Here is a 26370-nt window from a genome sequence, read left to right as displayed (position 1 = left end):
TGAAACGTTTTTCATTCCTCCCCTAAAGGGGGATGCGGGCCTCCTAGATGGTGATGCCGTCTCTCAGGCCAGGAGATTTGTTACAATGAAGATGTATGGAGAAGATGAGAGGGTTGGCGGCCATGCCCTGTACTAGGAACTGTCCCAGCATTCGCCTTAGTGCAGGAGAATGGAAAACCACAGACAACCATTCTCAGGGCAGCCGACGAACAGTCTCCCGTTCGGTTGGTCGGTTGGAGTGCAGAACTGTCGAACCAGCCGAAGCCCATTCTGCAACCGCCCCGATTCTTCATTCGTCCAATTGGTAAAAAAAAATCAGGGTGTTCAGGTTGTATTATTGACAATTTTATCATACCGGGTGCACAATATGGAAAAGACGGAAAGTATGGTCGGACAAGAAAGCTGCGGTGGGCTCTCGGGAGCACAGGAGCACGTGAACACCGAATTCTAATACATATTCATGCATTCGTGGATAATTTTTAAAAAATCGACCTGATTTCATCAATCGATCACAAGCATTCAACTTATATCGAAGCTCTGTTACACTGGCAGTTGTTCGTTTCGACTAACAATGCGGGAAGCACACTGGCCGTTGTGCTACGAGGCAGAAGAATATACGCATGCGCATGCAGATGGTGTCATGGTTTACTGCACAGATAACCCATCCATAGTAGAGGGCGATGGATAACCCAACGAGCGAGGAACACGGTAAGGTATGTGCCCTCAAACCACAGACAGTATTACAGTTGACTACAAGGGTCCGTCACCTCCCCTGTTACTACTGGCAACAGGTACCAGAAGTTACTGTACCGTACTATTGCACTACATCGCCAGCAGATAATTCTGAACGGGTGGTCGTAATCGCGGGAAGAAGTTTGCTTTACATTGTGGGTGGAGAATCGTTTCCAGTGAAATATATTTGAGTTTCGGTAAATGTGGTACCACTAAGCATTATTTTTATGCTTGTTATCATACCTAGCTGAACTTCGTGCTATGTAAAACCAAGAATAATGTTGGCATCTTCTAATATTCGCTACAATAAAGCATTTAGCAAAGTTGTGAATTTTACTTTCACCGAGCCGAGTACTTAGTGACCACGGATTTACTGTGGCTTTTCAGATCTGCATTCGGAAGGCGGTGGGGTTGGTCTCCTGTCCTGAGAATGGTTTTTCACGGTTTTCCATTCTCCTCACTAAAGCGAATGGTCAGTCCTCTCTCACGTTCTTCTCACCTCAAATCATCGCAGCACATCCCCTAGAGGACGTTGCCCTCTATGAGGCTCACTTTCAGGGTGCGAAATGAAAACATTATAATAGTAGTCGTAAACTTAATAATAATAATAATAATAATAATAACATTGTTTTTACTTCCCACTAACTAGTTTTAGTTTATGGTTTTCGGAGACACCGAGGTGTCGGAATTTAGTCCCACCGGTCATTCTACCAAACGAGGCTGATGTATTTGAGCATCTTCAAATAACAACGGACTGAGCCAGTATCGAACCTGCCAAGTTAGGGTCAGAAAGCCTGAGCTCCAAACGTCTGAGCCACTCAGCCCAGCACTCGTAATTTTAATTTTGTTGTACACTCACTGATTAGTTTCGGGAAAATGCATTGTCGGTTGTAAGGGTTCTTTACTGGAATTAGTGAAGAAGGAACGGCACGAGGAACTTCAAATGAAATAATTTATGTACCCTAAGTTATTTTGTACTGATTTACATTCTACTTTGGTACATTTCAGACGTGAACAAATGTTGCTGTGAACCCCCTGAAAATGTTGTCACGAGTCGCCACTGGTCAGAACACTAAACGATTCATGATTCGTAAAGTGGAATTCAAAAACATCTGAAAATGAAATTCCTCATCCTGTTTCCAGTCCTTCGACCGGGTCAGGAATTAAATCAATGAAGCCCCCATCTAGCGACCAGGATATAAAGTACTATCTGCGCACTTTTTATCGATAGATTTGTGTACGGGTTTGAGGAGTAAGGAGGGAGCAATTCTGGTTCCAGTAGTACTACCAACTGAATGGAAATGAAATCTGAATTGAATCGATAATATGATCGATCGATATGAATTTTGCTAAACCTTTGTTATCTTAAGCCAACAACTGTGTCTCACACACATTATATAACATTATATAACATTTCTCGATGCGAATCTTATTCCTAGAGTGAATTCTACAGTTTGGCTTTGCTGTGTAAATAACAACAGTACTAGTACGTAAAGTGTACGCCAGACGTCGCACACCGATGCATAAGCGATTCATAGTTTGTGTTTCAAAGGTTGCCAGTACGAATCTCGAAGATTGCCGAGGTCGACCAATTCAGCACTAGGGTGTAAATCTCTCCAGAAAAGGTGCGCAGATAGTATGTCGGCTGAAGAAGCCTGAAACACTCCTATGGGGCGATGATTAATGACTGACAGATGCAATTAATTGATATCCTCTTGAGTCCCGAGGGAAAATGTTATGGATTCTTGAAAAGAATTGGAGGTTATTGGTCAGTATGAGGCAGAAGAAAAGGGATAATGGTTTAAAAAATTAATTGTGATATTACATTTTGTACTACAGTAGGTATCATATTTGATACCTCAGGACTCGAGTAAGTCAATCTGGTAATAACTAGCAAATAACATATTCCATAATTATAGCACATCACACACCTTAAACACTAAATATTGACCAGACATTCAAAATGAGGTCACATAATGAAATTATTTAGAAAATAAAAATAAATTATATGTTTCTAAAAATTAAAAATTTAGGTCGAACATTATTTATTGCACAAATGATGAAATAAATATATGCCACCCTCTAATGTTCAAAGAAGGTTACATTTATCTGTAGTAAAACACACTGGAGAAATTACACTAAATTACAGCAGACAGTAACTTGATGTGATACACTACAACTAATTAGTACCAAACACAAAAGTAAAATATTTAAAATTATTGTAAATTAGGCTCAAAAAGAATAATACTTTTTGCCAGAATTGTGAACATACTATAACTACACCCTTTATCCTTCACATTTTGAACACAGCTTAGAAAATAAATAATTTACACCCTAAATTGTGAAACCTGCCTAATTACAATTCTCTCTACACTTGTTATTTCTTCTGAAAGTCCATGAAGCAGTTACGAGCAGAACTAAAACACAAGAACACTTTACATGCGGTGCAACATAGGTAAAAATGTCAGACTTTTATATCGTGGATTTCTACATTTGGACCTGTTTGTCTGCTCTTTAGCCATCATTTGGGGTAAATGCCGGGCACTATATAATCTCATCTTTCGGGATGGCAAGATTGTTGGTGCTCTTGGTCTCTTCCTTTCAGGAGTTCTTTCATCACCATCATTTTCTTCATTTTCAGGATCAGTTTCTTCATCCTCATTCAAATTCTCTTGGAAGAAAACCAAATTTTCAGCTGTATCCAGCTTGAAAAGGTAGTACGTAATATCCTTACGTTTATCTCACCGTCGTCTCGATCCTCTTATACTGCCTGCTCTATGTCACTAGTTTAACACAGGAAGGCGCGAATACCAATTTTTCTTCAAGTCGCCGTAAGAGTGCAGTTGCAGACGTACAATCTTCTCGGTCAGTGCGGGTGTTGCCATGTGTTATTGATGCATATATATGTGTATGGAAAGCTGAGTTATTTCGTACAATGAGGAAACTTGCCTGTTCACTTCCGTTTCTGCAAGTGATATGTTGTATAGAACTGTGAAATGAATTAATCATGTTGTGCTTATAGATATTTTAAAAGTTATTTTAACGTTTATTTGTTTTCTTCCGTCTGTGCAAGTTACAGTACCTAATTCTTTCTGTGTAGAAAGGAAACTTCAGATTTTTTCCCGAAATATTCAACTTTTATGTACCATTTTGCAAATCTCGGCAAGGTGGCCAGCAGCCAGAAGAGATACGATTCCATGAAATACCGTCTCTAAGGGAATTAAGAGGAAAGGGGATGTCGGCTATATCTAGGCAAGGTCCTAATAAAGAAAATAGTTGGATGTCCTCAGATTACTCTTGCACCTGTAGCCTTTACACCTTTACACCTTATTTCAAAAGGTGATTAAGGCTGTAGAGGATTGCTTGTGGTAAGAATTGTGACGGACAATCTTAAAAGAAACGCCATGTTTATACATTTTGGGCAACCTCAAATATCCAAATGATAATGTCCCCATCAATGTAGAAACCGAAAATCAAGTCCTAATTCGCGGGTACTTGGTTCGTGTTGTTGAAGAGAGGATGGAGTGTAACATTTGCGTCAGCTTAGCTTAGACACCACTTAATAGAACTGATTGTGCATCAGGAGAGAGGAGAACTTCGATACCAAAAACCTTGCTTTGTTGCTCTGATGAAGCATCTGCAGGAGTTTGTTGAAGCTGCTGTGCCCTACTATCGGAAGTCCTTCAAACTTACGACCGTAATACGATGACTTGCTACGTCTTCCCTTTCAGAATGTGTTCTGTTACAGTGTAAGGTCAAAGAAAGTCAGCAAACCGTTTGTGATATTATCCCAACCAAGTTCTTAAGACCTATATTAACTGATATTGCGTTGGCAAGAACTCAAAATTTTAGACGCCCGGTGTATCACTCCAAGTCTTCGTCCAGGAAAAATCTTTAAATGGTGACATGAAGAGGCTAACCACAGAGTTAATATTACCGATATTTAATATTACTGATGTAATTTACGAGCTTCTGTGAACATATGACTGTACTGCATAATATTTTGTAGGCTGTCGTCAAACTAACGCCTTAAGAACATTGTGCGTCTATGCCTGCCATCTAGCGGAGAATTTTGGTCGGAGCCTATTCGCAAAAAACCTCTCATAAAGCAGGCAGTATAGGAAGATCTAGACGGCGGTGATTTATACAAACATTTCCTGGGAACTCTTAGCTAACAAGCCGTTAACTCTCACAAGGGTCATGAACAGTGAGAATCGAGAAGGCAGTGCAGAACCAAGCAGTTTTTGAGCGCGCTCCGATGCGCTTTTGTTTGAATACAGTAGTAAACCAACGAACGCGAAGTCGACATTTATTGGAATTTTTCGTCTTCACAGTGAATTTTGTGTTGCTGTATAGACAAATATGAAAAAAGCCGAGAAGAGAAAACGTGGTTCAAATTTCTCTTATTTTGGAAATTATTCCCAAGTGTATACCTATATTGAAAAGTAAGCAAGCTAATGGACCCGTGTTCAAAGCTGAAAGTGACACTTGGTAGAATTTTTTTAGTGAATTCAATGTAGCTGACGTTAGCTAACGTACTGTCAATCAACTGAAACAACTGTATGAAAATCATCTCTTCCGTTTCAACTCTTTCTGGAAAAAGCCTATTATATTCCATATATTAAAGATACAGAAGTTATGCATCCACTGCACCTACCGTATTCTGAGCTAACAGAGAATTTAACTGTTTGGTGGTGGTGGTGGTTGTGATTATTGTTTTAAGAAGAAGTACAACTAGGCAACTATCCTCCGTTAACTGCTTGAACATGGCTAGTAAAGTTAACTGGGTGTTTAAAAGGTTGTTAGTCTTGACCAATTATGATTAAATGCTAATTTGATTAAATACACTGTTACATTATTTTAACATTCAGTTAAACGTTAACTGAGGTTGAATAAACCGGGCCTTTAACTGCAACTGCTAACTGCTCTTCATCGCGTGATCTCGACTGATGTTTCTCGCTTTAACGGGCGCGGTTGCGTGTGTGAAGAGCCCCAGTTGTAGCCAAGATTCAGTAAGTGGTCGAGCTTGGAAATAAGGCTGAAGGTGGTTTGAGGTGAGACCCCTTAACTTACCGCTCAGGAGCCGGTAACAGATGATTTTCAACAAATCTTGAATCTGTAGCAGTAAATTGGCAAGTACCACAGTCAGCTTGATCCTTGAGTCGCCACACTACATCTCGTTACCGGTGAGCTTTTGGGAGAAACGTAACTTCTGTTCACCATAATCTAGCCCTTTGTCTTCATACATCCGATACATTTTGAAATAGATTAACAAAATATGTAACTTACAGGGAGGTTGACCTATCTAAGGCATTTGATAGGGTAGATCATGGGAGACTACTGGAAAAAATGAGCGCAATTGTACTTGATAAAAGAGTGACTGAATGGGTGGCTAAGTTTCTAGAAAATAGAACTCAGAGAATTGGAGTAGGGAAAGCTTTATCTGTCCCTGTAATAATTAAGAGAGGAATTTCTCAAGGCAGAATTGTTGGACCTTTATGTTTTCTTATATATATCAATTATATGTGTAAAGAAGTGGAATCAGAGATAAAGCTTTTTGCAGATGATGTTATTCTGTACAAAGCAAAGCCTCCTTACAGGCCATGAAGGCCCTTGGAGGAGTGGAAGGTAAAGACTTCCACCATTGTTAACCTCGGCATGTGATGGGGTAGAGTGGTTAGGTTTACGCCTGGCCGCCTTTGCCCCCAGGAATTAACCTGGTACTCATTTTTGGTGTAGGCTGAGTGAACCTCAGGGCCATATGCACCTCCGGAACTGGAAATCTCGTTTCTTAAATTGTACGACTTCCTGGCGGGGATTCGAACCCACCTCCTTCCGGGTGTTATTCTGTACAGGGAAATAAGGTATAACTTATAAGATTGTGAGCAACTGCAAAATGACCCCGATAAAGTTGTGAGATAGACAGTAGTCAATGGTATGATGATAAACGGGGTTAAAACTCAGGTTGTGCGTTTCGCAAATAGGAAAAGTCCTCTCCGTTTTAATTACTGCGTTGATGGGGTGAAAGTTCCCTTTGGGGATCATTGTAAGTACCTAGGTCTTAAAATAAGGAAAGATCTTAATTGGGGTAATCACATAAATATGATCTAAATAAAGGTCACAGATCTCTGTTAATGGTTATGAGGGTATTTAGGGGTTGTAGTAGGATGTAAAGGAGAGGGCATATAAGTCTCTGGTAAGACCCCAACTTGAGTATGGTTCCAGTGTATGGGACCCTCACCAGGATTACTTGATTCAAGAACTGGAAAAATCCAAAGAAAAACAGCTCGATTTGTTCTGGGTTATTTCCGACAAAAGAGTTGCGTTACAAAAATGTTGCAAAGTTTGGGCTTGGAAGAACTGAGAGAAAGAAGACGAGCTGCTCGACTAAGTGGTATGTTCCGAGCTGTCAGTGGAGAGATGGCGTGGAATGACATTAGTAGACGAATAAGTTTGAGTGGTGTCTTTAAAAGTAGGAAAGATCCCAATATGAAGATAAAGTTGGAATTCAAGAGGACAAATTGGGGCAAATATTCGTTTATAGGAAGGGGAGTTAGGGATTGGAATAACTTACCAAGGGTGATGTTCAATAAATTTCCAATTTCTTTGCAATCATTTAAGTAAAGGCTAGGAAAACAATCTGCCACCTGGGCGACTGCCCTAAATGCAGATCAGTAGTGATTGTTTCTGATTGATTGCTTCAGGAAGAGTACTGCACAATTGATCAGTTTCCTTCTACGGTAAGAAGGGTATGGCGAAATAGCTGAGGAAAACGTAATTCTCACCACCGGCGAGATACAGACAAATTTGTTCGCTGAGTATTCTCGGAGGTAGTGGGAAACTCCGTCTAAGACGCGGTAGATCGATGCCTGACCGCCCGGAGTGTGGACTGAATACAAAGTTTAGTTTAACTTCTCAGCAGTACACATTTGTGTTTAAACACTTCTAAAGATTACATACAGTGATACAAACACAGATATGAATACAGAAACAGTGCATATTTACGATAAAAGTTATTTTCACAGCGTTGTGCCCAAATAACGAGCGTGATTAAACTTCTTTAGCAGGTGAATTTGCTTCTCTTCCCAGAATCTGTTCATCCTCTCGGTATGATTTTTCTCCCATTCCTCCGTCCATGCGATGTTGGTTCTCATCTTGGGTTTTTTAAGGAAAATTTTGTTTGTTCAACAACGTTTTAAAGCTTGGCCCACCGGGCGAGTTGGCCGTGCGGTTAGAGGCGCGCGGCTGTGAGCTTGCACCCGGGAGATAGTGGGTTCAAATCCCACTGTCGGCAGCCCTGAAGATGGTTTTCCGTGGTTTCCCATTTTCACACCAGGAAAATGCTGGGGCTGTACCTTAATTAAGGCCACGGCCGCTTCCTTCCAACTCCTAGGCCTTTCCTATCCCATCGCCGCCATAAGACCTATCTATGTCGGTGCGACGTAAAGCCACTAGCGAAACAAAAGCTAGGCCTGTACCATATAATTTCGTCTGTTGTTGATTTCTTATAGGTATTTTTTTTTTCGACAATTATTCTTAACTTTTAGTGTTCCACTCCATGACTGAATGTTCAGTTTGAGGCCTTTGGTTCAGAAGGTCCCGGTTCGATTTCCGGCCGGGTAGGGGATTTTAATCATGTCTGATTAATTCTTCTGCCTCCGGAACTGGGAGTTTTTGTTTGTCCCAACACTTTCCTCTTCATATTCATACAATATATTAACTACCAACCACCATAGAAACACGCAATATTGATTAAATCCCTCATCGTATGGTTGACGTCAGAAAGGGCATCCGGCCGTAGAACAAGGACAAATCCACATTTGCAACACAGTTCACACCCACGACCCCACAGGTGTGAGAAGAGCGGTTGAAGAAGAAGAAGAAGAAGAAGAAGAAGAAGAAGAAGAAACTCATGTCTTTCAGTGAGGAGGCATGATAAAATACGGGCACCATTTTGGCAAGTCTTTCATTGTCCTTTCTTTGAATATGGCCATAACATGTTAATCTCAGTTTTCTAATAGGCCCTAATGTCTGGTATTTTCTCAGAATGCTGGTATAACTCAGATAACATCCTTTTCATCCACATTCTTTCTATGCAGACTGGGCCAAAGATCATCCTAAGGATTCTTGTTTTTTTTTTAAATTTGTATTTAATGATCTGCCTCCAGACATAGGTTTCTGATGCGTATAATTCTTCAGATTTAATTACCATGTTACAGTGTTTTAATCCGCCTGCTGTCATTTCTTGATGGATGCAGAACTTTTGCATCCATCTCTTGGCACAGGCCAGAGCAAAGTGTAGCTTCCACTGAAGTCCCAGTCTCGCCCATGGCAGTGACAATATGGAAGCTGCTGGGGTGTGGGTGGTGCTGAGTAATGACAGAGCACAACCTGTGCGTCTGAGTGTTATGAAAGATGTTGCTCATAGGGTCAGTCGTGCTACAATAGCACTGCCTGGCCCAGTGAGGAAAGCAATGACAAACTACCTCACTCCTCGGTACTGCCCTTGGTTTTTGTGGTTTTCCTATAACTGCATAGCCTTTGGTGGTGCTATTTTAGGATCCAACCAGCCTCTAGGCTGATGACCTAACAGACAGACAGACAGTGTTTTAATTTAGCGTCGATTTTGATTTTTTCTTGCTCCATGTGATTCTCTAGGCTTTTTGTAATATAGGAATTATCTCTCTGTTTACTTCACGATTTAATCTGGCTGGTTGGATGATTTCCACTACTGTAAGTATTTGAAATTATTTACCGGAGGGATTTTGCCGAAATGAGTTACCAGAGGTTGTTTGTCTAGGTATCCCGGAAATCCTTCCATGTATGGGCTTCCTCGTATGATATGTGGAATCCAGTGTTAGATACAATTGAAGGTCTCCCCGGAATAGGGATGTAACCAAACATTTTTTGAAAAGTGAGATTTCAGTGGAAATAGGGTGTATCATAACGCCTCTATGACGTGGTGTCGTCTTATGTCTTACAATTGATTTTCAAGCTGGTTTAGAGCCAGCAGAACTTTGTCCTCAGTGGTGTAAGCAAATACAGTAGAGACAATACGCGACACACGGATTTAGCCTTGTTAAAATGGGAGACAATTCGACGGTGGCGCTCCTCGTGACTTGACCTGAAAAGTCGCGCTAAATTCAAATATCAATGGAAATGCATATACGAAAATGGATAAATAAATTACGTCAAAAAAGAAAATGTTATTGAGATATTAACTTCGAAGTTGCTAAAGCAATTCTAGATAAATGAATGAACAATTATTTAAAAGGATATTATTTAAACACTGAAATTAGACATATAAACAAGATGTGAAATGGACTGCTGTGAAATGGCTTGAGCTTTCATTTATGCATTACTTTTTATTTTTTTTATTTTTGCTTTAGCATTCCTGCCTGAACTTTTACGGTTAGATTTGTCCTTTTTCTCATTTAAAAACATTTTATCATCACATTAAGACACTTGTCAATAAAAATATCGGCACATTCCTTACACACATGATGCAATGAATTAACATTTAAAAGCTGGACAATTTTCCTCTTAACATGAAGCCTACTAACAGAAAGAAAATCTATAAAATTAGCCTCAAAAACATTCAAAACTTCCCTATAAGCAATACTTGCTATTACATTAGGGTAAGGTAAATTTGCATCATACTGCTTCAACAAAATGTGTACATTTCTTAAGTCACCCATATTTCGTTCAGTGCTTGACAACACATTACGACATTCCAAATGGGGTAACTTGGAACACAACCAGCCACACTCATATGCGTATGCATTTTCTTGAATTAAATCAAACCCACAGATCACACCTACAACAACACATCGGTATTGAAGTTTAACTGCTACACTATCTATATATATAAAAGCAAGTCGGGCTGGAGCGATGTATATATAAATACTAGCAAGATACCCGTGCTTCGCTACGGTATTTTACTGAAATTTATAATTGAATGTTTAACATTTTCGGTAGTTGGCTGTCGGTTGGGCTCATAAAATATATCCTCAGTTTGTACATCAAACGGTTTTGGAGGAATGATTATTTAATTTCGGATGTAAAACTAATATTAATACCATAGAATAGGAATGATTAAAACCCTATGTTAGTTGAAATCTAGGACGCCGAAGTGATCAACCTGCGCAATTGTGATTTGTACGTCGAACACTATTAGAGGTGTAGAATGTTTTCTTAGATAACATCTAGCACATAGAAGACCAACCTCCATATTCAACTTAAAGTTCGTACGTGAAACAGTTTTGGAAGAATGAATATTGTGCCATTTTAGAGTAAGTCCCTATCTAAACTACTTAGGGGAGAGATTTTTTTTGAAGTATACGATAATTGACACTTAGAACATAAAAACAACCTTCGTGTAAAATTACAACATTGTAGGTCAAACTTTTTAGAGAAATTAACAATTTCGTTTACCCCTTAGGGGTGGAATGTTTTCAAATATCTCCTATTTCACACCTGGGATTGAAAATATATTCCGCCACTTCCAATTTTATCTTCGTACATTGAACGTTTCTGGAGGAATGAATATAGTGTTGAGGATATTAAGCCCCATTTAACTCCCTGAGGGGTTATTTTTTCAAACCTCATGTTACTTAATACCTACGATATAATTTAAAATGTTTACTTCGTAAGTCAAGTGGTTTCAGAGAAATGAATATTTTTGTCATCAAACCTCACCCCACCTCCGCCAGTGAAAACCCCTCAGGTTTGTATTGTTTTAAAACCACCTCTTACTTGAAGTCTAAGACATATAGGAGCAACCATCGTGTGAAATTGCAGCCTCGTACGTCAAGCGGTTTCAGAGGAATATTTACTTGTATTTTGCCTGGGCGTTGATTGACAATCAGTGGATTTAGTCATTTGATAAAAGTAATCGTTCCTCGGCACTGCACTAAGACATTATCTGAAAATTCCCGAAGTGTAAAAACCCACCGAAAAATTGAGTTTCATCTACCCCAGTACCTCCTTGTAAACCACGTTTGTCGTGTTACCTTTTGGGGCTAATATGACCAGGCTACTGGCAGAGCTAACTCTGGAACATGCGACATACAACTGTCCATGTGAGAAACAGTCCTCTCTCAAGTCGATGCCGGCCAATCTCAGTGACTGCCCTTGAGATTTATTAATAGTCATGGCAAAGCACACCTTGAGAGGGAACTGTATTCTTTTAAACTCGAACGGATATTCCGTTGGGATTAAAGGTATTCTTGGGATGAAAACTGCCTCCCCCCGAGCAGACCCAGTGATTATTGTGGCTTCTACAATGTTTTTATGCAATGCTTTTACTTGTAGCCTAGTTCCATTGCACAATTTAGGCGGATTAAGATTTCTTAGTAACATTACAGGTGCTCCGAGTTTAAGAATGAGTTTATGTGACGGAAGAGCAGAAGGATTAAGAGTATTAAGAAATTCTACGGGGTAATGGATGGCGTCGTCCGTTTGGATCACTGAGTCAAAAGACCTGTATTCAACGTCTTGTTCTTTGATGACCTTTAATATGAAGTCATTAATTGCGGCTGCTTTATCGTTCTTCGGAGTTAAGATGGCACGCTCGTACAACCATTCTATGGGCTTCTCCTTGATGTCACTTATATCAGGATATACTCTAGAAATTAGCTCAGGTAGGGAGCTAACCACTGTACCCAAATCTGAGGGGATGGTGACTTTACCTTCGACTGAAGGGTAATTTCCATCGCCTATTTTCAGTAATATCTCAGCGAAAAGCCCAGCAGATATATCACCTCTTAAATGGACCCTCATATTTCTATGAAGTGTAAGTTTCCTGATATGTTGCCACAAATATGAAGCCTTTAGGCACGATTTGACTTCATCTGCCCGTGTACCCCTAGGTATGACGGGTAATGTTTGGCGAAAATCTCCAGCTAAGAGCACGGTAACCCCTCCCATCAAGCTATTGTTTTCTCTTATATCTTGTAAGGTTCTACTGAGAGCCTCGAATCCGCCCTTGTGTGCCATTGTGCATTCATCCCAAATTATTAGCTTACACTCTCTCAAAACTTGCGCCATGTTACTCTGTTTGGAAATATTACACATAGGTGTCTCTACTCGCATCATGTTCAAGGGCAGTTTGAAAGCAGAGTGAGCTGTTTTACCTCCTTCCAGCAGCGTAGCAGCAATGCCTGAAGAAGCAACAGCCAAGGCTATCCCACGATCTTTTCGTATTCTTGCCAATAAAAGATTTATGACAAATGTCTTACCAGTGCCCCCTGGAGCGTCTAAGAAAAATGTCTGACCTATATCTCTTTCGATGCTTTCTAAAATTTGGTCATAAACATAGGACTGTTCATCGTTTAACGAATTTTCGTTAGCACTTACAAACTGTGCTAAAATATTTGCATCGTAGCTGATCTCCCGGAGGTAGTCTGTGTTTTGTAAGACTGCTTCACATCTTGATGGCTGAGGTAAACCATACTGTTGTAGGCACTGACCTCCCAAATATAGCACTGTATCTTCAAGACAAACCAAGCATTTATTGTATGCTTCACTTAAAATTAGGTGAACATATCCATGTTTTAATTCTGACTCCATTCGATGCCGTATGTCTTCAGAAAGGCTATCCTTGTATTTCTCCCAAAGATTTAAAGCATCTGACATCTGACAAAATATCAACATTACTGCAAAAAGTTCACGTAATCTAAATGGAAGACGACAAAGCGCAGCTTCTTCCATAGTTGCATCCCAGTGTCTTTCGTCTTCTAGTAAGCCTCGAGCCTTACATGCTGACTGATATGTAGGTTGAATCGTGCCATTAACAGTCTTCAAATCCAAGAAAGATGTGGGGCCTCGGACTTCATGAAGTAAAAGGCGAAGATAATAACACTCTGTATTATTAGGGTGGATAGTATACACCCTGCCTAAAGCCCGATCTTTCTTTATTCCCGGCCAGCCATTGACGTCATTTCCACGTTTTCTTCTCTCAAATCTATTATTTTTCCATATATAATAAGAGGGAACTTCAACATAAAGAAGTGTTTTTGCAAAATCATCTGTTTTGCATAAGTCAAAAAATGCTAAAAGTGTAGTTTTGGGTGGATTATTGATCATATTTATCAAGTTATTGGAGTCATTTGGATTAAAATAGACACGCTGTCCATTTTCTAAATGCACAGCGAGATGGAAGACAGTCGGGAACCTTTCATGAATGGGAAAAGCCAGAATTCTCCATACAGCCTCAGAGCTGCTTATATATCGACCATTCTCATAGAATTTAACTTCATCCTTTTCATTTTCAAGACTAAATGTTGCCTGATCACTCCCTTTATTAACATATTTACATATGTATTTGATGGATTTCACGGAGTTACAGTATTCCACATTAATATGAGCACCGAAAGTACGTGAAAGAACAGGGTTATATGGCACTACCCATCGGTTATCAAGGGTCATACCATTAACTTCAACAGTGAAACCACCATCTCCTGGAGCCCTTCGTCGATATTGTGGGTATCCGTCTTCTGCCGTTTGAGTTTCTTGGATGAGAGGTCGAGGAAACTTCTTGCTGCAGCTACCTGCTTTCATACAGGGTGATCTGGTATTTAAATGACCACAAGGCCCGTGGATCATATTCGCCTTGATAATTTCATGAAGGAGAGGATCTTCTGCAGGGTCTGGTATCTCTGCACAAATAACACTGTCTAATTTATCTGGAGAAATGCGTTGTTGTAGCCACAACAAAATGTGTATATGAGGCAGACCCCGTTTCTGCCATTCAACGGAATATATAAAACAACGCACTTCCCCAAACAAATTCCCCTTTGTTAGCAATGCCAAAAACACCTTAACTTTTAAGTGAGATACCCTAGCTGTGATATCATGACGGTCGTGAGGCTGTTGTCCAGATAGTAATTCACTTGCAATTTCTTTCCATCGAGGATTACATGTAAATGTAATGAATAGATCAGGACGACCGTAATGGCGAACGTATGTCATGGCGTCCTGAGTCTTTTCATGCATATACCGTGGTGACCCAGTGAAAGATGACGGAAGTACTATCATCTGACCAAGCTGAGCGACGTCGGTATCTTGTCTACCTATAGCATCTCTAAGGTGTATGTAATTATCAACTCTGATTTGCTCCTGGTTGCTTCTAATGAAATTTAGTCGCTCTGTCTCAATTTTCGCGTACATATCAACTAAGTATTGACTAAAAAGAGATCGGCAGTACAATAAATGGTTGGTTTCCATATGTCTGATCATTATACGGTAAGAATAAAAGTTTAACGCAGAAACTGTTTTTCGAAGGGGTAATTTCGTTTGCGGGTCAACCTGAGGGATGTCAATAGAGTAACCATCTTCACCACGAGGGAAAAGTAGTGGATACTGCAACGCATCATACGAACGGTGCACTTCACTGATGCGTTGCAATTTGTTACCATGACTTTGTAATACAATATCTCGTTTTTCAAACTGTTGTCCAACTATGACCAGTGCTACTTCGCTTGTTGTCGGTACATTAAATTGTCCTCTATGAGCATTGGCTGGTTTTCTATCAGCGTGTATTACAACTTCAAAGTCTTTAAAATTTTGAGGTACTTTCTCGAGAGTAGTTTTTAAGTCCTTTATGTATGGGTTATTATGGTGAAACATCGCCTGCAATTGTTTTACCAGGCCTTGCTTTACATCGGGGAAGTTGGTGCACCTTAAGCGCGCCTCCCTCTCATCCTCTCCAACAAAATAAATCTGTAGGAACTGAGGGTCTTTTTCAGGCAGAGGTTGCAGACTACCAATTAAGTGATACACTTGACCTTGCACTTTGAAAGTTGGCATAAACCCATCTTCCATAACTTTTTTTGCTCCAAAAGAAGTCATTTGAAAGCAGCCATTGTATATTCTAATGCGGTCCATGAAATGTATGTGCTCAGGATGCATACCCATGATCAAACTATAGAGCGGCTCAGGAAGGGGCAATAAAGCCGGAAGCTGTACTTTACCAGCGCTACAGCACATACCAGGCGACTCTTCTTTAAACTTAAGGGCGTTACAGTATACGCATTTATGACTCATAGTACCCAGGGATACGGCTGTATCGGTTTCATAAGCTATCTCCGAGTCATATTTCATCCCAGAAAAAGCTTTCGTCTTCCATGGAAGAGATCGCCTTTCCAATCGTCGTCCTGGATTATTCTGCGCATGTCTACGAACAACTGCTCTGTGAACCTCCGGATGTTTTTGCTGGTAATTAGCTGCAGCTGCTCTGTGAACCTCCGGATGATTCTGCTGGTAATTAGCTGCTGCTGCTCTGTGAACCTCCGGATGATTCTGCTGGTAATTAGCTGCAGCTGTTCTGTGAACCTCCGGATGATTCTGCTCGTAATTAGCTGCAGCTGTTCTGTGAACCTCCGGATGATTCTGCTGGTAATTAGCTGCAGCTGTTCTGTGAACCTCCGGATGATTCTGCTGGTAATTAGCTGCAGCTGTTCTGTGAATTTCTCGGTTTTTTTGTTGATATTTAGTAGAAGATTGTAAGAGCTGTTTTTTCCTAATGGCGTCGGTAAATCTAGCACGACGTTTTCTAGTATATTCCTTAAAGGTAAGCATGCTATTAGAGCTGCCACGTACAGAAATAGATGTAGTCGACCCATCTTCATGAGGCACATACACATCAAAATGTCCATGAGACAGGTCTTGCATAGAAGTAAAACGCAGTCTCTTCACGGGGTTCCCTTCTACACCAAATTTCTCATGCAGCTCTCCATTGAGATAGACCTCGAACATTGTGAAATATATTTGTGCGGCAGCCACTAACTCGCATAAACCTCCATAAGTATGAAACTGCGACATATCAGTGAAGTAGTCGGCAGAACAGCTGTAATTATTTCCATCTCTATCATGTGACATTATACAAAAATCTTCCCAGTGACTCACCACGTGAGCCACTATCTCGTCACGAACCTCTCGGGCCATGACTTGAGTGTCATACAAAATAAAGGATATTGCCCTAAACAGGCAAGCTCCGTCACCAATAATTGGAACGATAGAATGGGGCATCATGCAGCCATTTATATTCAAATATTCAACGGCCATACTAAATGTATTAGAATGCCTGAAATGTTATCAGTTGAATACACAACTGTATTCTGATTTACAATGCGTACAGAAAACAATGAACGCTAAACCAGAAAGTTATGAACTTGCGCTTGTGATGTCGTGTCTCAAGGCCACAGTCCCCACCGGACGATCCAACGCCCTAGAGAAATATCCCTTGAAGTGTATAAGTAAATATACAAACGTAAAACACATATTTTATTAATTTAAAATAATGTGTTTATGACACCGTTTAATTCTAGGTATTCCGTGTTGCAACTCCGCTATTGTACGAACAAAGACAGATAGCTCAGAGCAATGAACACGAAGTGAAACGAAGTGCTGTTGGTGTCAGTTCCATAGTTCACGCGCATGTCAGGCAACAAACACTACACTCTCCCACCCCTACCTTCCCCCACGGACCCCTTCCGTACAATCTTACAAACGCTAGCAGGTCACGTGATTGGGAAGAGGTGGGTCTTACTCATCGATGTTCGGGGATCTAAATAAAATGCACCCTACTATTTTTGTAAGGTATGAAAACACAAAATGATACTATAGAAGGCCTCCTTTAAGAATGAGTTCAGGACGGAAGATCCAGTATGAAAGAAATACCCACAGAATAACATCTTCGGTTTTAGAGATATACGTATCGGTATCGTCATTAAACATTGTAGAAGTTTTTCACTTCTTTTTAGCTCCATTCGGTGGATTTTCGGAAAACGTTGAAATACGTGTTTATTTTTAAAGGAGATTCCAACTACCAATTTTCACGCCTGTAGCATGTAGATACATTTTAAAAATTCATCCCCCTTAAGTGGATTTTCCGTAAACAAAAAATACATGTTTCTTTATTTTTATTATTCTTATTTCTTCTATTTGTTTTACGTCGCACCGACACAGATAGGTCTTATGGTGTCGATGGGATAGAAATGGCCTGGGAATGGGAAGAAAGCGGCCGTGGCCTTAATTAAGGTACAACCTCAGCATTTGCCTGGTGTGAAAATGGGAAACCACGGAAAACCATCTTCAGGGCTGCGGACAGTGGGGTTCGAACCCACTATCTCCCGGATGCAAGTTCACAGCTGCGTGCTCCTAACCACACGGCCAACTCGCCCGATGTTTATTTTTAAAGAAGATTCCAAATACCAATGTTCATGTCTGTAACATCTTCAAATAAATGGCGTATAACTTTTAGTGCCGGGAGTATCCGAGGACATGTTCGGCTCGCCAGTTGCAAGTCTTTCGATTTGACCCCCATAGGCGACCTGCGCGTCGTGATGAGGATGAAGACAACACACACACCCAGCCCCCGAGCCAGCGAAATTAACTAAAGATGGTTAAATTTCCCGACCCTGCCGGGAATCGAACTGGGGACACCTGTGACCAAAGGCCAGCACGCTAACCGGTTAGCCATGGAGCCGGACACTAACATCTTCAGTATTTGATATATGAGTATCTTCATAAAAATAATTCAACTCTTTCTTCACTTCTTTTCAACCTCCCCCCCCCCCCTTGCATAAGTGGATTTTCCAAAAAAAATGTGTTTCTTCATTTTTTAAGAAGATAGAGATAAAAAATACCATCTTTCACTTCTGTAACATGTTACGTTATACTGTAGAAATGTTCATTTTAAAAATTCACCCCCCTTTTCACCCACCCATTAAATGGATTTTCCAAAAACAAAAAAATACGTGTTTCTTTATTTTTAAAAGAGATCAAAAGTACAAATTTTCAGTTCTGTAATATCTTCAGTTTCTGAGATATATGTATCCTCATTAGAGGCATTCAACCCATTATTCACCCTTTTACACCCCTCCTATTGGGATTTAGAGACAGCAAAGAAACATGTGTTCCTTTATTTTTAAGGGAGATTCTAAACACCAATTTTTACATCCGTAAACGTTTAAAGTTCTGAGATGTAGACACACTCATTTTAAAAATTCACCCCTCTTTTAACCCCCCATTATCTGGATTTTCCAAAAACGAAAAAATACCTGTTTCTTTACTTTTAAAGTAGATCCCAAATACCTATTTTCAGGTCTGTAATATCGTCTGGTTCTGAAATATAAGTAGCCTCATTAAAGGTATTCAACCTCTTTTCCACCCTTTTCCACCCTTCCTATTAGGATTTTCCAAAAACAAAAAATACGTGTTTCTTTATTTTTAAAGGAGATTCTAAATACCAAATTTTACATCTATAAACTTTAAAAGTTTTGAGATATAGATACACTCATTTTAAACATTTCATCCCCCTTTTCACCCCCCCCATTATTTGGATTTTCCCAAAACGAAAAAATACCTGTTTCTTTATTTTTAAAGTAGATCCCAAATACCAATTTTCAGGTCTGTAATATATTCAGTTTCTAAGATATAAGTATTCTCTTTAAAGGCATTCAACCCAATTTTCACCCCCTTTTCACCCCTCCTATTGGGATTTTCCGAAAACAAAAAACTACGTGTTCCTTGATTTATAATGAAGATTCTAAATACCAATTTTTACATCTCTAAACTTTAAAACTTTTGAGATATAGATGCACTCATTCTAAAAATTCACCCCCCTTTTCACCCTCGCATTAATTGGATTTTCCAAAAACAAAAAATATGTGTTTCTTTATTTTTGAAAGCGATCAAAAGTACCAATTTTGAGGTCTGTAATATCTTCAGTTTCTGAGATATAAGTATTCTCTTTAAAGGCATTCAATCAATTTTTCACCCCTTTTTACCCCTCCTATTGGGATTTTCCGAAAACAAAAAAATACGTGTTCCTTTATTTTTAATGAAGATTCTAAATACCAATTTTTACATCTCTAAACTTTAAAAGTTTTGAGATATAGAAGCACTCATTTTAAAAATTCACCCCCCTTTCACCTTCGCATTAATTGGATTTTCCAAAAACAAAAAAATATGTGTTTCTTTCTTTTTGACAGCGATCGAAAGTACCAATTTTGAGGTCTGTAATATCTTCAGTTTCTGAGATATAAGTAGCGGTATCCTGATTAAAGGCATTCAACCCCTTTTTCACCCTTTTTCACCCCTCCTGTTGGGATTGTCTGAAAACAAAAAAATACGTGTTTCCTTATTTTTAAAGAAGATTCTAAATACCAATTTTCACATCTGTAACCTTTTAAAGTTTTGAGATATAGACACACTCATTTTAAAATTTCACCCCCCTTTTCATCCCCTTAGCGACGGAATATCCAAAAATCCTCTCTTAGCGAGCACCTACATTATAATATGAATATATCCCCAAAATTTCATTTCTTTATGTCCAGTAGTTTTGGCTCGGCGATGATGAATCAGTCAGTCAGTCAGTCAGTCAGTCAGGACAAGCTACTTTATATATATAGATTTAAAAATGAAAAAAGACGTGAATTAATGAGGCACTTCCAGAAATCTCAGAAATTTGAAACTTGGTACGGAGGAAACTGATGACCCCAGGATCCCTAGAAAAATCGGAAATTCTCAAAATTCCCTGAAGGGGGCACGCTGGGGGGGCTCAAATTTTGGGCTCAGCATAAGAACACAGTCGTATAGTATATCCAAAACGATAACCTATAGGTTTCGTGGGCTTAAAAATTTTCGAGAATTTCCTCATTTTTATCCCCTATCCCCCCAAATCAAAATGGCGGCACAACCTGCCAGACGAAGTAGACAATTGAAATTTGGTGAAATTATAGCTTTTGGTCCCTAACCGACGGGAAAATTCCAAGATGTTCAAATTTTTCACTTTTTACCCCCCAAAGATATCGAAATATGGAGGCAATTTTAATGACTGTGTAGTCATTCCTTTTGAGCTATTTTTTGGCTAAACGGTAAGTCGTATCACAAAACGGATGGCACAATGTCCCTTCAATTCGGAGTGATCTACAACTTTGGTCCTGTGACATTTTGTCGTATCTCTCTCCCTTATACGTTAAATTTGGCCGTATTTCTGGATTGTTCGTAAATTTGTTGAGTTTTACAAGTATATTTCATTGTTTGACACACTTATAAGAATGATAGGATCATCACGTTGTGTGCGCACATTGGCACGATTAAGGGACATGTGTGTACCAAATTTCATGATTCTAGCTTATACATAAGTAGGCAAAAAGTAATGTAAAATGTTAAAAATGCACCCAAATTTCACCCTATTCAAAATTTGATCTCAATTTACTCTCTTAATATGGGAGATACGAGGAAATGTTTTAGAAACAAACATGTAGAGCAATAAATGAGGCGTCTGATGGCGCAAACCGTTTCTTAATATCATAAACCGTTTAGGAGATATGAATCTCGAAGTGGAAGTCTGCACTTTTCAACGTGCTCATGCTTATCTGTCATCTATATATATAAAAGCAAGTCGGGCTGGAGCGATGTATATATAAATATTTAAAAATGAAAAAAGACGTGAATTAATGAGGCACTTCCAGAAATCTCAGAAATTTGAAACTTGGTACGGAGGAAACTGATGACCCCAGGATCCCTAGAAAAATCGGAAATTCTCAAAATTCCCTGAAGGGGGCACGCTGGGGGGGCTCAAATTTTGGGCTCAGCATAAGAACACAGTCGTATAGTATATCCAAAACGATAACCTATAGGTTTCGTGGGCTTAAAATTTTTCGAGAATTTCCTCATTTTTATCCCCTATCCCCCCAAATCAAAATGGCGGCACAACCTGCCAGACGAAGTAGACAATTGAAATTTGGTGAAATTATAGCTTTTGGTCCCTAACCGACGGGAAAATTCCAAGATGTTCAAATTTTTCACTTTTTACCCCCCAAAGATATCGAAATATGGAGGCAATTTTAATGACTGTGTAGTCATTCCTTTTGAGCTATTTTTTGGCTAAACGGTAAGTCGTATCACAAAACGGATGGCACAATGTCCCTTCAATTCGGAGTGATCTACAACTTTGGTCCTGTGACATTTTGTCGTATCTCTCTCCGTTATACGTTAAATTTGGCCGTATTTCTGGATTGTTCGTAAATTTGGTGATTTTTACAAGTATATTGCATTGTTTGACACACTTATAGAAATGATAGGCTCATCACGTTGTGTGCGCACATTGGCACGATTAAGGGACATGTGTGTACCAAATTTCATGATTCTAGCTTATACATAAGTAGGCAAAAAGTAATGTAAAATGTTAAAAATGCACCCAAATTTCACCCTATTCAAAATTTGATCTCAATTTACCGCCTTAATATGGGAGATACGAGGAAATGGTTTAGAAACAAACATGTAGAGCGATAAATGAGGCGTCTGATGGCGCAAACCGTTTCTTAATATCATAAACCGTTTAGGAGATATGAATCTCGAAGTGGAAGTCTGCACTTTTCAACGTGCTCATGCTTATCTGTCATCTATATATATAAAGTAGCTTGTCCTGACTGACTGACTGACTGACTGACTGATTCATCATCGCCGAGCCAAAACTACTGGACATAAAGAAATGAAATTTTGGGGATATATTCATATTATAATGTAGGTGCTCGCTAAGAGAGGATTTTTGGATATTCCGTCGCTAAGGGGGTGAAAAGGGGGGTGAAATTTTAAAATGAGTGTGTCTATATCTCAAAACTTTAAAAGGTTACAGATGTGAAAATTGGTATTTAGAATCTTCTTTAAAAATAAGGAAACACGTATTTTTTTGTTTTCAGACAATCCCAACAGGAGGGGTGAAAAAGGGTGAAAAAGGGGTTGAATGCCTTTAATCAGGATACCGCTACTTATATCTCAGAAACTGAAGATATTACAGACCTCAAAATTGGTACTTTCGATCGCTGTCAAAAAGAAAGAAACACATATTTTTTTGTTTTTGGAAAATCCAATTAATGCGAAGGTGAAAGGGGGGTGAATTTTTAAAATGAGTGCTTCTATATCTCAAAACTTTTAAAGTTTAGAGATGTAAAAATTGGTATTTAGAATCTTCATTAAAAATAAAGGAACACGTATTTTTTTGTTTTCGGAAAATCCCAATAGGAGGGGTAAAAAGGGGTGAAAAATTGATTGAATGCCTTTAAAGAGAATACTTATATCTCAGAAACTGAAGATATTACAGACCTCAAAATTGGTACTTTTGATCGCTTTCAAAAATAAAGAAACACATATTTTTTGTTTTTGGAAAATCCAATTAATGCGAGGGTGAAAAGGGGGGTGAATTTTTAGAATGAGTGCATCTATATCTCAAAAGTTTTAAAGTTTAGAGATGTAAAAATTGGTATTTAGAATCTTCATTATAAATCAAGGAACACGTAGTTTTTTGTTTTCGGAAAATCCCAATAGGAGGGGTGAAAAGGGGGTGAAAATTGGGTTGAATGCCTTTAAAGAGAATACTTATATCTTAGAAACTGAATATATTACAGACCTGAAAATTGGTATTTGGGATCTACTTTAAAAATAAAGAAACAGGTATTTTTTCGTTTTGGGAAAATCCAAATAATGGGGGGGGTGAAAAGGGGGATGAAATGTTTAAAATGAGTGTATCTATATCTCAAAACTTTTAAAGTTTATAGATGTAAAATTTGGTATTTAGAATCTCCTTTAAAAATAAAGAAACACGTATTTTTTGTTTTTGGAAAATCCTAATAGGAAGGGTGGAAAAGGGTGGAAAAGAGGTTGAATACCTTTAATGAGGCTACTTATATTTCAGAACCAGACGATATTACAGACCTGAAAATAGGTATTTGGGATCTACTTTAAAAGTAAAGAAACAGGTATTTTTTCGTTTTTGGAAAATCCAGATAATGGGGGGTTAAAAGAGGGGTGAATTTTTAAAATGAGTGTGTCTACATCTCAGAACTTTAAACGTTTACGGATGTAAAAATTGGTGTTTAGAATCTCCCTTAAAAATAAAGGAACACATGTTTCTTTGCTGTCTCTAAATCCCAATAGGAGGGGTGTAAAAGGGTGAATAATGGGTTGAATGCCTCTAATGAGGATACATATATCTCAGAAACTGAAGATATTACAGAACTGAAAATTTGTACTTTTGATCTCTTTTAAAAATAAAGAAACACGTATTTTTTTGTTTTTGGAAAATCCATTTAATGGGTGGGTGAAAAGGGGGGTGAATTTTTAAAATGAACATTTCTACAGTATAACGTAACATGTTACAGAAGTGAAAGATGGTATTTTTTATCTCTATCTTCTTAAAAAATGAAGAAACACATTTTTTTTGGAAAATCCACTTATGCAAGGGGGGGGGGGGGAGGTTGAAAAGAAGTGAAGAAAGAGTTGAATTATTTTTATGAAGATACTCATATATCAAATACTGAAGATGTTAGTGTCCGGCTCCATGGCTAACCGGTTAGCGTGCTGGCCTTTGGTCACAGGTGTCCCCAGTTCGATTCCCGGCAGGGTCGGGAAATTTAACCATCTTTAGTTAATTTCGCTGGCTCGGGGGCTGGGTGTGTGTGTTGTCTTCATCCTCATCACGACGCGCAGGTCGCCTATGGGGGTCAAATCGAAAGACTTGCAACTGGCGAGCCGAACATGTCCTCGGATACTCCCGGCACTAAAAGTTATACGCCATTTATTTGAAGATGTTACAGACATGAACATTGGTATTTGGAATCTTCTTTAAAAATAAACATCGGGCGAGTTGGCCGTGTGGTTAGGAGCACGCAGCTGTGAACTTGCATCCGGGAGATAGTGGGTTCGAACCCCACTGTCCGCAGCCCTGAAGATGGTTTTCCGTGGTTTCCCATTTTCACACCAGGCAAATGCTGAGGTTGTACCTTAATTAAGGCCACGGCCGCTTTCTTCCCATTCCCAGGCCATTTCTATCCCATCGACACCATAAGACCTATCTGTGTCGGTGCGACGTAAAACAAATAGAAGAAATAAGAATAATAAAAATAAAGAAACATGTATTTTTTGTTTACGGAAAATCCACTTAAGGGGGATGAATTTTTAAAATGTATCTACATGCTACAGGCGTGAAAATTGGTAGTTGGAATCTCCTTTAAAAATAAACACGTATTTCAACGTTTTCCGAAAATCCACCGAATGGAGCTAAAAAGAAGTGAAAAACTTCTACAATGTTTAATGACGATACCGATACGTATATCTCTAAAACCGAAGATGTTATTCTGTGGGTATTTCTTTCATACTGGATCTTCCGTCCTGAACTCATTCTTAAAGGAGGCCTTCTATAGTATCATTTTGTGTTTTCATACCTTACAAAAATAGTAGGGTGCATTTTATTTAGATCCCCGAACATCGATGAGTAAGACCCACCTCTTCCCAATCACGTGACCTGCTAGCGTTTGTAAGATTGTACGGAAGGGGTCCGTGGGGGAAGGTAGGGGTGGGAGAGTGTAGTGTTTGTTGCCTGACATGCGCGTGAACTATGGAACTGACACCAACAGCACTTCGTTTCACTTCGTGTTCATTGCTCTGAGCTATCTGTCTTTGTTCGTACAATAGCGGAGTTGCAACACGGAATACCTAGAATTAAACGGTGTCATAAACACATTATTTTAAATTAATAAAATAAGTGTTTTACGTTTGTATATTTACTTATACACTTCAAGGGATATTTCTCTAGGGCGTTGGATCGTCCGGTGGGGACTGTGGCCTTGAGACACGACATCACAAGCGCAAGTTCATAACTTTCTGGTTTAGCGTTCATTGTTTTCTGTACGCATTGTAAATCAGAATACAGTTGTGTATTCAACTGATAACATTTCAGGCATTCTAATACATTTAGTATGGCCGTTGAATATTTGAATATAAATGGCTGCATGATGCCCCATTCTATCGTTCCAATTATTGGTGACGGAGCTTGCCTGTTTAGGGCAATATCCTTTATTTTGTATGACACTCAAGTCATGGCCCGAGAGGTTCGTGACGAGATAGTGGCTCACGTGGTGAGTCACTGGGAAGATTTTTGTATAATGTCACATGATAGAGATGGAAATAATTACAGCTGTTCTGCCGACTACTTCACTGATATGTCGCAGTTTCATACTTATGGAGGTTTATGCGAGTTAGTGGCTGCCGCACAAATATATTTCACAATGTTCGAGGTCTATCTCAATGGAGAGCTGCATGAGAAATTTGGTGTAGAAGGGAACCCCGTGAAGAGACTGCGTTTTACTTCTATGCAAGACCTGTCTCATGGACATTTTGATGTGTATGTGCCTCATGAAGATGGGTCGACTACATCTATTTCTGTACGTGGCAGCTCTAATAGCATGCTTACCTTTAAGGAATATACTAGAAAACGTCGTGCTAGATTTACCGACGCCATTAGGAAAAAACAGCTCTTACAATCTTCTACTAAATATCAACAAAAAAACCGAGAAATTCACAGAACAGCTGCAGCTAATTACCAGCAGAATCATCCGGAGGTTCACAGAACAGCTGCAGCTAATTACCAGCAGAATCATCCGGAGGTTCACAGAACAGCTGCAGCTAATTACGAGCAGAATCATCCGGAGGTTCACAGAACAGCTGCAGCTAATTACCAGCAGAATCATCCGGAGGTTCACAGAGCAGCAGCAGCTAATTACCAGCAGAATCATCCGGAGGTTCACAGAGCAGCTGCAGCTAATTACCAGCAAAAACATCCGGAGGTTCACA

This window comes from Anabrus simplex, chromosome 4 (genome assembly GCF_040414725.1).
Source record: "Anabrus simplex isolate iqAnaSimp1 chromosome 4, ASM4041472v1, whole genome shotgun sequence".
Classification (NCBI taxonomy): Eukaryota; Metazoa; Arthropoda; class Insecta; order Orthoptera; family Tettigoniidae; genus Anabrus; species Anabrus simplex.
Note: the sequence above shows the minus strand (reverse complement) of the source record.